The following is a 14665-nucleotide window of genomic DNA, read 5'->3' on the forward strand; positions in this document are numbered from 1 at the left end:
GCAGGCTTGTCGTCTTCCAGGTATGGACACAAGGATGTTGATGGACTTGTTCTTATAGTTAAACTTGATGTAATGTGGTATAGTAGCCGGAGTGTCGGAGAAAATGGTGAAGCTGCGGTTATCTGTGTATGGGATATTGTTTACTGTTGGTTCTTTTTTGCTTATTATTCTGAGAGCCTTTAGCAGGGCGTCGTTCTCTAGGCCTGGTGGGACCCACCTAAGTGTGCCATTGATTCTGTCTTTGTGATAGATTGAAAAATGCAGTGTGTAGGGCCCATACTGTTTGCTTCTATTATCCATCGTCGCTACGTTAAAAGCGTCTGATGATAAGAACCACGTGTCACTTCGGCCGTAATTCATCAGCAGAATCTGTTGTGGGCTAATCAATTTTCGGATAATGTGCCCTCGAAGATTTGGATGACCATTCGTTTGAATTATGACTTGCATGGTTGTGTTTGGTATTGGTTGGCTGGGGAACAGATCTGGGCTCTCTTCTTCGGGCATCTCGATTGTTAGGGTAGTTGAGTTCGTTGTAGTTGAAAAGGGTTGGGCCCAGGATTTCATTAAACCACCCGAACCGTAGTCCGGGTGGCTCCTCCCCAAGTCTCTCGACCCAGGGGGAACATCCAAGGGCGCAACCCCTTTGTTGACGTTGATAATAGCTGCATAGGTCATTCTTTTGGGAGATGACATGAATGGCAGTCGACTATATATATATATATATATCTAATATATAAAGCTCAATTCTGTACGCCTCGGTAAAACCTCATTGGCTATGGTACCTTTTTTTTTTTTTTTTTTGTGTTTAATAAAATTCCTTCCTTACTGTCTACCCTGTTTGCACAGGGAGGCAGCAAGAGAAGGTTGCATGATTATACATATTATACAGGTTGCATTACTAATACAAAACGTCTAAAATTATCTTGAGCCGTTTAAGTTGTTAAAAGTGTTTTTTTGGTTTTGTATCTTGGGCGTTCGGATGAAGGTTTTTTGTGTGCTCCTGTATTCCCTCTAATGGGAGGGTTACTGTGCATATGTTACAATCGTACATTTGTATGCTGGAGTGGTTTTCTTCGAAGTGTTGAAGTATGTCCGAGTATGGTTGTTTGTATCCACAAAGTTTGCACAGCTTGAATCGTTCGTGTTTTAAGTTTTCGTGCTTCTCCAGATCATATTCTGATTCGAAGCGTTTAGTGCAGAATTTACACTGTGTTTTGTCGTGAGTTATCCTTGTGGGTTTAAGGCTTTTTGTTATTTGTTTAGTTTCTGTGGGACTATCTTCTTTTTTCCTTTTGGAGCCTGAGCATGTGTCCATTTCTGGCTCTGTACTGAGTTTGTTTGGTTTGCTGGCCATGCTTGGGGATGTAAGTATTACCCCTTTAGGGCTTGGTTGCGGCGTGGTTATTGAGGCAAAGTTAGGTATGACGATTGGTGGTGTAGTAGGTTTGATGAATGGTGGTTTCGTTGCTTTTGCACCGGGGCTAGTTGGCCTACTTGGTATTGCTGCTGGTTGGGCGGGTGGCGTTGGTTTCTGAGCTGGAGGCTGTTGTTTGGGCGGCGTTTTTGGGTTAGGTGGTGCGATTTCGATTGATGGGTGTTGCTGAGTGCTTGGCATGGGGTCTTGTAGAGCGGATGGCACTGTAGATTCAGTTGGTGTTTGATCGCTAGGCGTTGCTTCTAGGTTGAGAGTGTGGCATTGGTTAGTCCAGTGTGCTGTTGATGAGCAGTGTTGGCAAGCTTGTTTTCTGTTGTTTATGGCTATTAGGATGTTGAGTGATTTGTTTTTGTAGTTTATTTGGATGTAGTGTGGGATGGTAGATGGGTTGTCTGTATATATGGAAAATCTGCGGTTTGTGGTGTGAGGGATTGTGTTTATGGATGGTTCTTTGTTGCTGTAGGGTTGTAGTGCTTGTATGAGTGTGCGATCCTTGAGTGTGGGTGGGACCCATCTAAGGGTGCCGTTAATCTTGTCCTTTTCGTGTAAGGTGAAGTAGAGTGTGTAGGGGCCGTGTGATTTGTGAGTATTGTGTAGGGTAGTGACGTCGAAGGCAGTGGATGTGAAAAACCAGGTATCAGCTCGTCCGTAGTTAAGGAGGAATATCTGTTGATCGCTGATTAGTTGGCGGAGAATGTGACCTCTTAGATTGGGTTGACCTCTTGAGTTAATTATGACTTGAATGGTAGGTGAGTCGTTCGGGAAGAGCTCAGGGCAGTCTTCATCAGGTAGATCAAGGATGGCGGTGGTAGCTGAAAAGGGTTGGGCCCTGGATTTCATTAAACCCCCCGGACCACGACCGTAGTCCGGGAGGTTCCTCCCCAAGCCTCTCGGCTCAGGGGGAACATCCAAGGGCGCAACCCCTTTGTTGACGTTGATTATTTTTGCGTAGGTCATCAGGCTAGGAGATGACATGTTTGGAGGTTTGAGAAAAGGTTACCGCTTGATCTTGGACAAAAGAATATATAGAAGCTTCACGCAAATAAAAACATTCAAGGAATTTTCTTGATATTTACATTAAAGTTGGTTGATAAGAGTAATTTCTAATTAATCGATTAACAATTAACAATTCTTAGGTGTTGTAATTAACATTTTTTATTAATCACCAAAAGTTTTAAATACCTTTTTGTATTTTAATTTTTTATAATTTATAGTTATGTTTGTTTACTTGTATTTGCTTCAAAAATATATTATTATTTTTTCCATTTTTTTTTATCTTTTAATTATCTTATTACCTCCCTTCATATGAACTCAATATTTGTTTTCTCCCTTAACAAAAAAGTTCCACGCGCTAGATATTTTGACTCCAACAAAAGACGAGAGCAAACCGCTGTGAACTCTGTTACACCTTGGTGCACTCTCGGGACACTAATATTCTGGGGGAGGGGGGAGAGGAGTGTGTGATGGAATCTAGTAAGGGGAAATTGAATCTTTCGGTGATTTTGCTAGAGACTTATTTTGTATCGAGTTTAGCTTTGGGAGATTTTTAGTGTGGGAGAGTTTAGTGATGCAGAATTTAGTGTGGCAGAATTTAGTGTGGGGGAATTTAATGTGGGAGAATTTTGTGCGTGAAATTTTTTTGTGGGGGAGTTTAGAGTGGGAGAATTTAGTGCGGGACAATTTTGTGTATGATAATTAGGTGTGTGAGAAATGAGTATATTGTGTTGTAGTGTAGATAAAGGAAATTATTTGAGTGTTTGTGTGTATAGAAATAAATCTACGTGTGATTGGGTTTACTGTGAATAAGTTGAGTGGGGGTGTTTGGATTAGTGGGGGTGGGTGAGTTGTCCTTCTGGGTGTGGTTTAATCGACCTCCGGATCATGTGACAATGTGACGGATTGCGTCATTTGTATAACGGAGCTTTATTTATTTCTTCATCTAAGACTAAATAGTAGGGAAAAAGCATGTCTTATACCCTATATATTAACGAGCTTTCACGAGCTCTAAATTACAAAAGTAAGAGTACACTTTTTAAGCTATAATGCTAAACACAAAGCTTTCTACTGCTAGTCCGAATGTCTCGAGTTCCGGGCTCCGTTGGGCTCCGTGAGTTCACCCAGCTCTAATGGGTACCTGAAGCGCCTTAGGTAACTAAGGCGGATCGGCCCAGTGCTGACCACATTATCTCCCTGTATGTCGAGGTGATTGAAACACGATCTTTACTTTATCTGCCATTTGTGTTTTGGGCACGAAGGGGAAAAGATTATGTAGATAAATTAAATAAAAAGCGCGGGTTGATTTTAAAATCGTTCTTGGGCCAGTCGTTTCTTGGTTGTTTTCGTCCATCATTTGTTTGATTTGTTTTGATCTTTGTATGCTTTGTTCTAGTATTGGAGTGTGTTGTGTTTGGTTTTCCGAGCCTATCTGCTCTATTTTGCTTCTGATTTGGGCCCCTCGATATATGTATATTTTTGTATTTTCGAAAGTTCCGTTTCTATTGAGTCTATTTGTTCTTTGTTATTATTTTTTCCCCATAAGCATACTTAGTTGTTTTTTTAACACGTTTTTCTTAACTCAGCTTCGCGTTTGTTTGTTGTTAAAATTGACATCGAAAATTAGCCCACTTCTGATTGCTCTAGAGATCTGAAATTTGGAATGCAGGCTATTTTCGCCTAACAATTTCGGATGCAATCATAAAAACTAGCAATGAGAGACCTAAATTAGCATAATTAAATTACGCCCCAAGGACCATAAAATCGAGGACATGATTTCTAAAGATACCGACAAGACTGGAGGCCTATTGACACAGTTACTTCGGCCCCAATCGATGTGGCCGTGATCGTATAGTGGTTAGTACTTCGCGTTGTGGCCGCGACAACCCAGGTTCGAATCCTGGTCACGGCATTTGATGACAAAAAACGTGGGTACGTTCACCATCAAATTTCCAAAATTCGTGTCATCGCCTAACAATTTCAGATGCAATCATAAAAAACTAGCAATTAGAGACCTAAATTAGCTTAATTAAATTACGCCCCTTGTCTGTTTAAAGCGTATCGGTCGCTCAAGATTTTTAGTCCGTGTATTTAAAAACACTTAGTCAAGTCATACTTAATCAAGTCATTAGATAAAGTAGAAAATAAACTATATAAAAAACTTTTTAAAAACCACGTTTTTCTTGTGGACTAAAAAGTAGAAAATAAATTTTTCTTCCGACCCTAGGAGATCTACCAATGACTGCTCGTAGATTTTGTGCTTCCTCGAGCTGTGCAGGTTCTTGTGATGACTGTTCATACATTTGATGACAAAAAACGTGGGTCGGGCAGATTTATGATTAAAGCGAAAAGCACACGACACACGAATTTTTGAAAATTTGATGGTGAACGTACCCACGTTTTTTGTCATCAAATGTATGAACAGTCATCACAAGAACCTGCACAGCTCGAGGAAGCACAAAATCTACGAGCAGTCATTGGTAGATCTCCTAGGGTCGGAAGAAAAATTTATTTTCTACTTTTTAGTCCACAAGAAAAACGTGGTTTTTTAAAAAGTTTTTTTAAAGTATTTTATTATTTCTTCAGATGTAACCGACGCATCAGAGTCAAAAGACACTCGTCTTCTTTTCTTAGGCACATGAGGCTGTGTGAAATTTGTCTTCTCTCTGGTAGAAGATGTGGGGTATATTTCTGTCGCAGTCGGAAGCTCGGGCGAGGCAGGAATGTCAGATTCACACGAAATTTCAATTGGTTCTGTTTTGACGAAATCATCACATGAAACAGAATTTACACTGTCGTTTGCCACAGTACTGCTGCACATGTTAAAATGTGGCCGCATGGACTCCATCTGATCTGTCAATTTCCATTTGGTCTGACCATTTTTATAAAAACTTTGACCCTAACCCTAACCCTAACCTAACCCTTACCCATTTGGTCTGATCATTTTTATAAAAACTTTGACCCTAACCCTAACCCTAACCCTAACCCTAACCCATTTGGTCTGAACATTTTTATAAAAACTCTGACCCCTTATGCTTCTCGTGAAGCATCTTTTAGGTTGCGCCACTTTCATTTTACATCTTCACCGCTTTCACCCAGAATGTTTCCTATCTCTTCATAAATTGGATCTTTCTTTTTTTAAAAATCAGGATGCGACGCATGATACAGCATTGGGTAACTTTGGATCATTTGTATTAACTCCTCAATGTTATTCATTTTTAGCTGCAATTTTTGTTAATTTAAAAATAAAAAACTCGCCGACATACGATCATATCAAGAAGTTTGATTACAAATGCTGGTTAAGAAACTTCTTGGTATTAATATTACAGCTGGTTGAAACAAGTTACATTTGATTATTGGATAAACATAAAAAATTACTGGTAGTTGTAATTAACATTGTGAAATAAATCACCAAATGTTTTAATGAAATTTTTTATATTTATTTTTTTATAATTAATACCAAAGTCAGTATACTTGATTTTGTTTCAAAATTTATTACTTTCTTTTTCACTTCTTTTAATCTTTTAATTTTATAATTACCTCCCTTGAAAAAAAAAAGTTGTTTGTTTTCTCCCCTGACAAAAAAGTCTCACACGCGAGATACTTTCCAACAAACAAAAGACGACAGCAAACCGCTGTGAACTGTGTTACACATTGGTGCACTCTCGGGACTAACACTAATATTATGTGGGGGGGGGGGGGATTGTTTGATGGAATCTAGCATGGGGGAGTTAAATGTTTGGGTGATTTTGGTGGAGACTATTTTTGTATCGAGTTTAGCTTTGGGAGATTGTTGGTGTGGGAGAGTTTAGTTTGCGAGAACATAGTGTGGGAGAATTTAGTGTAGTAGAATTTAGTGTAGGAGAATTTAGTGTGGGAGAATATAGTGCGGGAGAATTTAGTGTGCGAGAATTTAGTGTGTGAGAATTTAGTATGAGAAAATCTAATGTGGGAGAATTTAGTGTGCGAAAATTTAGTTTGGGAGAATTTAGTGTGGGAGAATTTAGTGTAGTGCTAATTCAACGTGTTTAACTAATTCAAAGTATAATAACGTGAAATTTGCGTTTAATTTTTGTAAAAAAAAAAAATAAAATAAAAGGCTAAAATCTAGTTATTTCCCTTTAATTTATCAGTTTGTCTCCCTTTCTTTTTCACGTCATTCTTCGTAGGAACGACGCCCATCACTTGACCTAATTTCTAGGAAAATGTCTTTAATTAGAAAAAAACAATTTTTTGGGTGTCTGTAATCTTTACATTTAATTGGCTTTTAGAGTGCTCAAGCTTCGTGTGATGTTCGACTTACTACATCACTTTAACGTGATCTTGCTTAAACATTTTTTCCACGTGATCCTACTTTAGGTTAAGTTTATCTTATTTTAGGTCGTAACGTGACACTGACATGACATTATTTTAACGTGATCCGATGTTAAATACTACTACGTCACTTTAAAGTAAATGTGGCGTATATACAAGGTACGGCGTGAGACTACATTTAACCTGATATAACTGACGTGATCCTTTTCGCGGTGATTATGTGATAAATAATTTGAGGCTCAAAAATTAAATATAATTCTCAAATAGAATATAAGTTTGTCATACACTCGATAGGGGTCTGCGTGGTCGAAACGTCTACAGTTCGAACCCTCGGGCAGATGAGGCTCGTTAGCTGGGGACAGCCACTCTTCTAGGAGAGACAACTCTAAAATCAAACAACTGCTGTCTTGTAGTTTGTTCTTGGTTAGACACAGGCTATGGAAGCAAATCCAAAAAAGAAAAATGGGCTGAAATCGGAATCAACGGCCTCAATGGCGCTTAACTAGTTGACACGTATACTTAATAGTGTTGGAGGGGATCCTTTCCCACACTAAAATTAAGAACGAAGAAGAAGAGAAGATACACACGATAAACTGATCACCACAAGGACCTTTTTTCATAGTAAAATAAACATAACAAAACTTCAAACTAACATAATACTAAAATAAACCTAACAAAACTTCAACCTAACATAATACTAAAATAAACCTAACAAAACTTCAACCTAACATAATACTAAAATAAACCTAACAAAACTTCAACCTAACATAATACTAAAATAAACCTAACAAAACTTCAACCTAACATAATACTAAAATAAACCTAACAAAACTTCAACCTAACATAATACTAAAATAAACCTAACAAAACTTCAACCTAACATAATACTAACATGAACCTACTATAAACTAACATAAACCTATCTTGAAGCTAGCATGTGGCTAATATGAAATTATAATCTAAGTTCATAACATGAAACTGATTTGAACAAAATTTGAACCTATAATGAACCTACCAATGACCTGAAAGCGGAGTTAACATGAACCTAACATGAACTTGTTATGAACTTACCAGTGCTAGCAAGTTGCTTTATTTTACACCTTTATTGAACCAGTGGCGGAACTAGAAAATAAAGGCTCCCCAGCAAAAAAAAATTTTTTGGGCCCCCCTATATGTAAGTATATAAATATATATATATATATATATATATATATATATATATATATATATATATATATATATATATATATATATATATATATATATATATAAGTAGCCTGCTTCTCTAATTTTTAAATAGTCTATTACCTGCGTATTTTATTCTATTTTATTGCAATGTATAACCACTCTGAGATAACGAACCAGACAAAAATATGTCCGAACTCATTCCGGGCCCGCAATAATCGTGTTTTATAAATGTTTGTATTACATTTTCAGGTAATCTATCGCTTTAGGTACGTAAACCCTGGCTAGTAATATACGAAAAAGTTACCTCATTGTCAAGGCTTTAATAGAAGTATATTGTGATATATTTGTGTCATATAATATAGATAAATGAATAATAAACCTAAATCAATGGCTAAATATATCAATATTGGCAAGAAATTAACTTTAAACAGCAGTGTTTGCGATCAGGATTTGCTATATAAAAAGCGCCCTTCTGTAAGTTAGAGTGGCTTCCCCTGAATTTTGCGCTATAAGTTTACAATTAAAAAAATAAACAAGATGGCTGTTATAGTAAATGATCATGGTTGCATCTGTAGGAAACATCGCTAGTCTTCATTTATTACTGAAAAGTTTTAATTCAATTGTTTAAAAACAGGTACATAAATGAAACAAGGAAACATGTTTGTATTTTTCAAAACATAAATCATCCTCAAAATGTGAAATAATTATTAAAATTTAAGAAGTCACCTGTTTTTCACATTACTAGGCGCGGGCGATTTTACGTACATAAAACGATAGATTACCCATTTTCATGTTTACTGAAAATTGTCTCGAAAAAGGAAAAAAAGCTGGTCAAAATTATATAAGTACGTAAGCTTGATTTGTGCAATGGTTTCTCGCGTTATTTTTATTTTTATGATTTTTTTTTGTATTTATGTTATTAGTTTTGAATGCATTCATTTGTATAGCTATAGGATTCTTTAGTATGCCTTATTTAGATAATAATTAAGAGAATAAATTGCTTTTTAATTTACTTAGTACAAAACTATTTAAATAAGCTTTATGGGCACCCGTGTTTTAATGAAGAGCAGTAAGTCATGGAAGTAGTCTGAAAGTTTGCCTATTTTTTGAAGTACAGTTCTTGTAGATTTTATATGTTTCTACGCAACAGTGTGTGTTAGTTACTGTAGAACAATCACTGCCATAGTAGACATGTTTTTTTTCTTACAAAATCACTATCAAGGTGAACGAAAACATTATTTATGAAAAGAAAATTCATTGTTTTTTTTTTGGTCGGAATTGGGCCCCTAAACGTCGTGCCCCCCCCCCCCCCCCAGCGGGGTCTGGCGGCACTGTAGTTCCGCCCCTGAATTGAACGTAACACGAATTACTAAATTGCACTCGATATTAAAGTAACAAGAACCTTAATCGAATTAATCGTAAACCTAGCATGAACCTAACACAAACCTAACATAAACCTAACGTGAACCCTACATAAACTTATGAACATAGCATAGATCTATAAACCTTATATAAACATATGCACCTAACATAAACCTATAAATCTAACATAAGCCTATGAACATAACATAAACCAAACATAAACCTAACATAAACCTATAAACCTAACATGAACCTAACATAAACCTATAAACCTTACATAAACCTTCTATGAGCCTAACATGAATCTAACATGAACCTAACATGAACCTGACATAAACCTATCATAAACCTATCTCGAACCTATCATGAACCTAACATATATCTTTGAACTTAACATAAACCTTTAAACCTATCATGAACCTAACATATACCTTTGAACCTAACATAAACCTATCAACCTAACATAAACCTATCAACCTGACATAAGCCTAACATAAACCTATGAACATAACATAAACCTATGAACCTAACATGAACCTGACATAAACTTATCATAAACATATCATGAACCTAACATAAACCTATCAACCTAACATAAACCTATCAACCTGACATAAGCCTAACATAAACCTATAAACATAACATAAACCTATGAACCCAACATGAACCTGACATAAACTTATCATAAACCTATCATGAACCTAACATAAACCTATCATGAACCTAACATAAACCTATGAACCTAACATAAACCTATAAACCTAACATGCACCTACTGTACTCCCACATCCACCTCTATTTCCCCACAGAATGCTTACATACTTACATCACGATTATCACCACAAGTTATACTGCTTGTGTAAACAAACTCAAAACAGTCAGCCATCATAAATCGCGTGACCTCGCTCGACGTCATTGGGTTCTGTAAGGTCCATTGGTCCATCTTAGACCTAAATGGTCTCAAGGGTAAGTGACTTCTGTACACCCGCCCGCCATGAACTGTCTTAAAAAAACAAAAAACGTATACCGTTGTTCTGTTTATTTATATTTAAATAAGAAGTTTTTTGCAGTTGTTCTTAAATGGGCTGTTTGTTTTCTTTTTCGCTTTCTGTTTACTTCAGGTTGCCGTTGCATGTTGTCATACAACATCGTTGTCGTTGTATTTTATCAACGGCTGAAGCTTTGGTCTAGTCTTGGCTTATTAAAGAGTGGCGTCGCTGGGTCGAGTGTCATTCAGTGCGACACTTCGTGGTATCACCCCCCACCACCGCCCCTAGATAACAAAGTATATATATATATATATATATATATATATATATATATATATATATATATATATATATATATATATATATATATATATGTGTGTGTGTGTGTGTGTGCATAGGCCTATATAAGCGTATGATTTAAATATACGCCTCATACGCGTACATGTATATTTATAAGCTTTAATCACTGCAGACTTAATGGTAACAATGTGTATCTATAGTCTGTTAATAATACAGTTGGATGTAGCATTAATTTCTCTACAGTTAACAGTTTTACGCCATTTGTACGTAAAATATTTAATTAACTTTAATTAATCTTTAATGTAATTGGCAAATAGCATTTTTCTTCTGTACATCTTGCAATTTTTTGGCCTTGGTGTCACCCCTCCCCCGAACTCTGTCACCCGGTGCGGCCCGCACCCATCGCCCGTCCTCGCTATGCCTCTGTTATTAAATAATATATATTATCATTAGCTTGTGCGCTCCTTGGTTTTATTTTATCATCAAGATTTAATTACTGTTCACCTATGTTTTAACATGCAAATGACGAGTCGATTGTTTACTTTTTATTATATTCATGTAAGAACACGCTGGCATGCATGAATATGTTGACCCGAAGATCGTCAGCACTCCAGATATCAACTTCTTCACCTCATTTTACTATCCTGGGAGACTATTCCATGCGTCACATATTAGTGCATCAACTCGCGGCAATTCTAGTATTCCGGCTAACTCAGTGGTCCGGCTAACTTAGTTTTCCGACTAACTCAGTGGTCCGGCTAGTTCTGTGATCCGGTTTACTAAGTGTTCCGGCTAAGAGGTTCCGCTAAGTGTGCCGGCTTCCAGGTCCGGCTATTCTGCCACGTGTCAAACAGATCCGGTTACCAACCTTGTTACCACCGCGCTGATTGATGCACGTGCTACTGGGGTGAACTCACGCCGCGCTGATCCGTGTACCCGTGCGATACCCTCTAGAGAGCGATTGGTAATTTTTTGTGTTAAGACCTGCTGAAGATTTAGGGAGAGGCGGGGGTGGAGTTAAGTGTGGGTGAAATGCCCACAGATTATTAGTGTTAGTCCCAAGAGTGCACCAAGGTGTAACACAGTTCACGGCGGTTTGCTGTCTTCTTCTATTTCTGTCAAAATATCTCGCGCGTAGAACTTTTTTGTCAGGGGAAATAACAAACAATTTTCATCTTTAAGTGAGGTAATTATAAAACTAAATAATAAAAAGAAAAGAAAAAAGTTTTAATATATATTGAAACAAAAACAAGTAAACAAACGTTAGTATTAATTATTGAAAATTAAATTAAACTAAATATTTCTAATTTTTTATGGGGATTAATAATAAGTAATTAATTACAACTCTTAGTAATTGCTACTGTTAATTTAATAATCAGTAGACACTAGTATCAACCATCTGTACTATAATTACCAAGACGATTCTTTATATACTTCCTAATGTCAAGGCAAGTCTTGCTGTACTTATATAAAAATCTTGTATTTGCTTTAGGCCCACGTAATAGAGCCGCATGAGGTTCCTTCGATGTCAAGATGCGGCTCGTCAGCTCAATACACACATTTTAATTCTTATTTTAGGTGCAAAACTAAGAAAAAATAATTATTCTGCAAGACTCGCCAATAAACGATACAATAATAAACAATAAACTCACTCTATTCTATTAGAATATTTAGTTACTTCAATGTACTTCCTATTAACTTGTCCATCCCCAATTGAAACATTCAAGCTCACTATGGATATTACAAAAAAACTAAACAAGCTAAATGTAAAACTGCAAGGAAATAAAAACCAGTGTTTCTTTCAGACTTTTTTCTCCTATGCCTTTGCTGGAAGAAGTGGATTGTTTCGAAATTATTATTTTTGTTGTTGTTGTTGAAGACACGGAGAGCGATAAATTAATTAAGGTCCATAAATATGAAGACAATTTCATGATGAAACCAATGCTACTATTAACAGGAATTACTTCAGCATTACAATAAATAAAATAAAGGATAGATAGAATTGAGAGATTTGAGCAATTCAAAACAAATGCAAGTTCTATGGTTTTCATAGTAGATTCTCTCAACACAAAAACAAATGAAATCAACATTGAGCCATTTAGAATTGACACTGGCTCGCTTCAAATGAAATTGCTGGATTTGAAAACCAAACATTTGTGGAGTGGTAAGTTCGCGGAAATCACGGACAAGTTAGGAGAGTTGGAGGTCCAGTAAAACATGCACGTTACGCTGCACAAAAGGACGACTCTAAAAGAAATGCTGCGAGTTGAGGCACTAATATGGGAGGCATGGAATAGTCTTGCAGGATGCTACAGTGATGTGAAGAGGTTGTTATCTGGAGTGCTGACGATCTTCGGGTCAACATATTCATACAAGCCAGCGTTTTCTTGCATGAATATAATAAACAGTAAAGAAGCCGGGACATCCAGGGCGTCAAGCGTGCGTTCTGCCGCTAGACCACACCACTCCACTGATTAGCGTTAGGCAAAGTAACATCGGCTGGAAATAATGCTGAGCACACTACCCCCCCCCCCTCCTTTATATCCCGAGATAATTTAAATTAATTGACTCTATTTTGTATGTCTCATGTATCTGGGATGCGAACTGGAGATGATTTATACAAGTTTTTGTTATAACAAAGCTGTTTTCTATAATCGTTATTACTTTATAATTGGCTTTTTACGTCTGTCCGTCTCTCTGTGACTTGATACATGAAGTAAAACTACAACGTATGGGTTTTATTGTGTGCTTTTTACATTTGAATATGTCATACATTTTTATATATCTTATCTCTTACATCATCTTGAAATAAATTTATTAATCTTACCGTTTAGTTAGTAGACGTTTTTTTATATAAATATCTTATTTTTCAAATGCTACATGTGTTTCAGAAGTGCTGCTAAATGATATTTAGCATATCTTTAACTCTAAGATGGACTACAAAAGAAACACCGAACACAGAACCGTGAATGTAATAAAATGAATTTGAAACAAGGCTGTTCAAACTGAAAGAAGTCGCTTTAACGTACTTTTTTGTTTTCTAGAAATGTATCCTTCATAAATGTCTCTTACTAATAAAAATGTCACAAAAAAATAAAAATTATATATATATATATATATATATATATATATATATATATATATATATATATATATATATATATATATATATATATATATAAGATAGTTTACTAAGCAAAGAAAATGAACACATTTTTCAAACTGATACTATCCAGAGACATACGCGGCCAACCCTAACACGACTTTAATTTCGTGGCAGACAAATTAGACATTGTAGAACCAAAAGACATTCGAAACCGCTTAACCGCAGACAAACCACACGCCGACTAAATCATCAACATTAAAACATCCTTCAAACTAGTCGACACATACAGAGCGCAATATCCACACACAATATAAAACCACCCACGGAAATAACACATCTGGAAATAGATTCCGTCTAGACAGAATTTACGCCCCAGTGAACATGAAAAGCAACAACATAGAACATCTATTCTCAACACTACAGTTTAGCGACCATACAGCAGTTCTGACAACTTTAAACAACGATCAAACACAAAGCAAACAAAAACATAACACATACATGAAATTACAAAATTCACTATTACTAGTCGAGCGCTACACAAAAGCATAAAAGATATAATACAATTTTACACACAGTCATCACCAAAATGTAACAAAATCCAACATTGAGACGATTTTAAATAAGAATTTAAGCTGATATCAATTTAATATGCTTGTATCATTAATAGCATTAATAGGCTCGGAAAACCAAACACACCACCCTCACATACTAGAACAAAGCATACAAAGATAAAAACAAATCAAACAAATAATGGACGAAAACAACCAAGAAACGACTGACCCTAGAACGATTTTAAAATCGACCCGCGCTTTTTATTTAACTTATCTTCATAATCTTTTCCCCTTCGTGCCCAATACACAAGTGGCAGATAAAGTAAAGATCGTGTTTCAATTACCTCGACATACAGGGAGATAATGTGGTCAGTACTAAGCCTATCCATCTTAGTTACCTAAGGTGCGTCAGGTACACATCAGAGCT

At 36.3% G+C, this 14665-nt stretch overlaps 1 non-coding gene across 1 annotated transcript; it reads left to right on the plus strand.

The window, feature by feature from the left end:
* The first annotated feature begins 4268 nt into the window (after window positions 1-4268).
* Trnah-gug (transfer RNA histidin (anticodon GUG)) lies at window positions 4269-4340 on the plus strand. The gene has a single exon. It is a non-coding gene; the product is annotated as a tRNA-His (tRNA).
* The last annotated feature ends 10325 nt before the right edge of the window (window positions 4341-14665 follow it).

Source organism: Physella acuta, unplaced genomic scaffold (genome assembly GCF_028476545.2).
Source record: "Physella acuta isolate Inbredline_101_S28 unplaced genomic scaffold, ASM2847654v3 ptg000705l, whole genome shotgun sequence".
NCBI classification, from domain to species: domain Eukaryota; kingdom Metazoa; phylum Mollusca; class Gastropoda; family Physidae; genus Physella; species Physella acuta.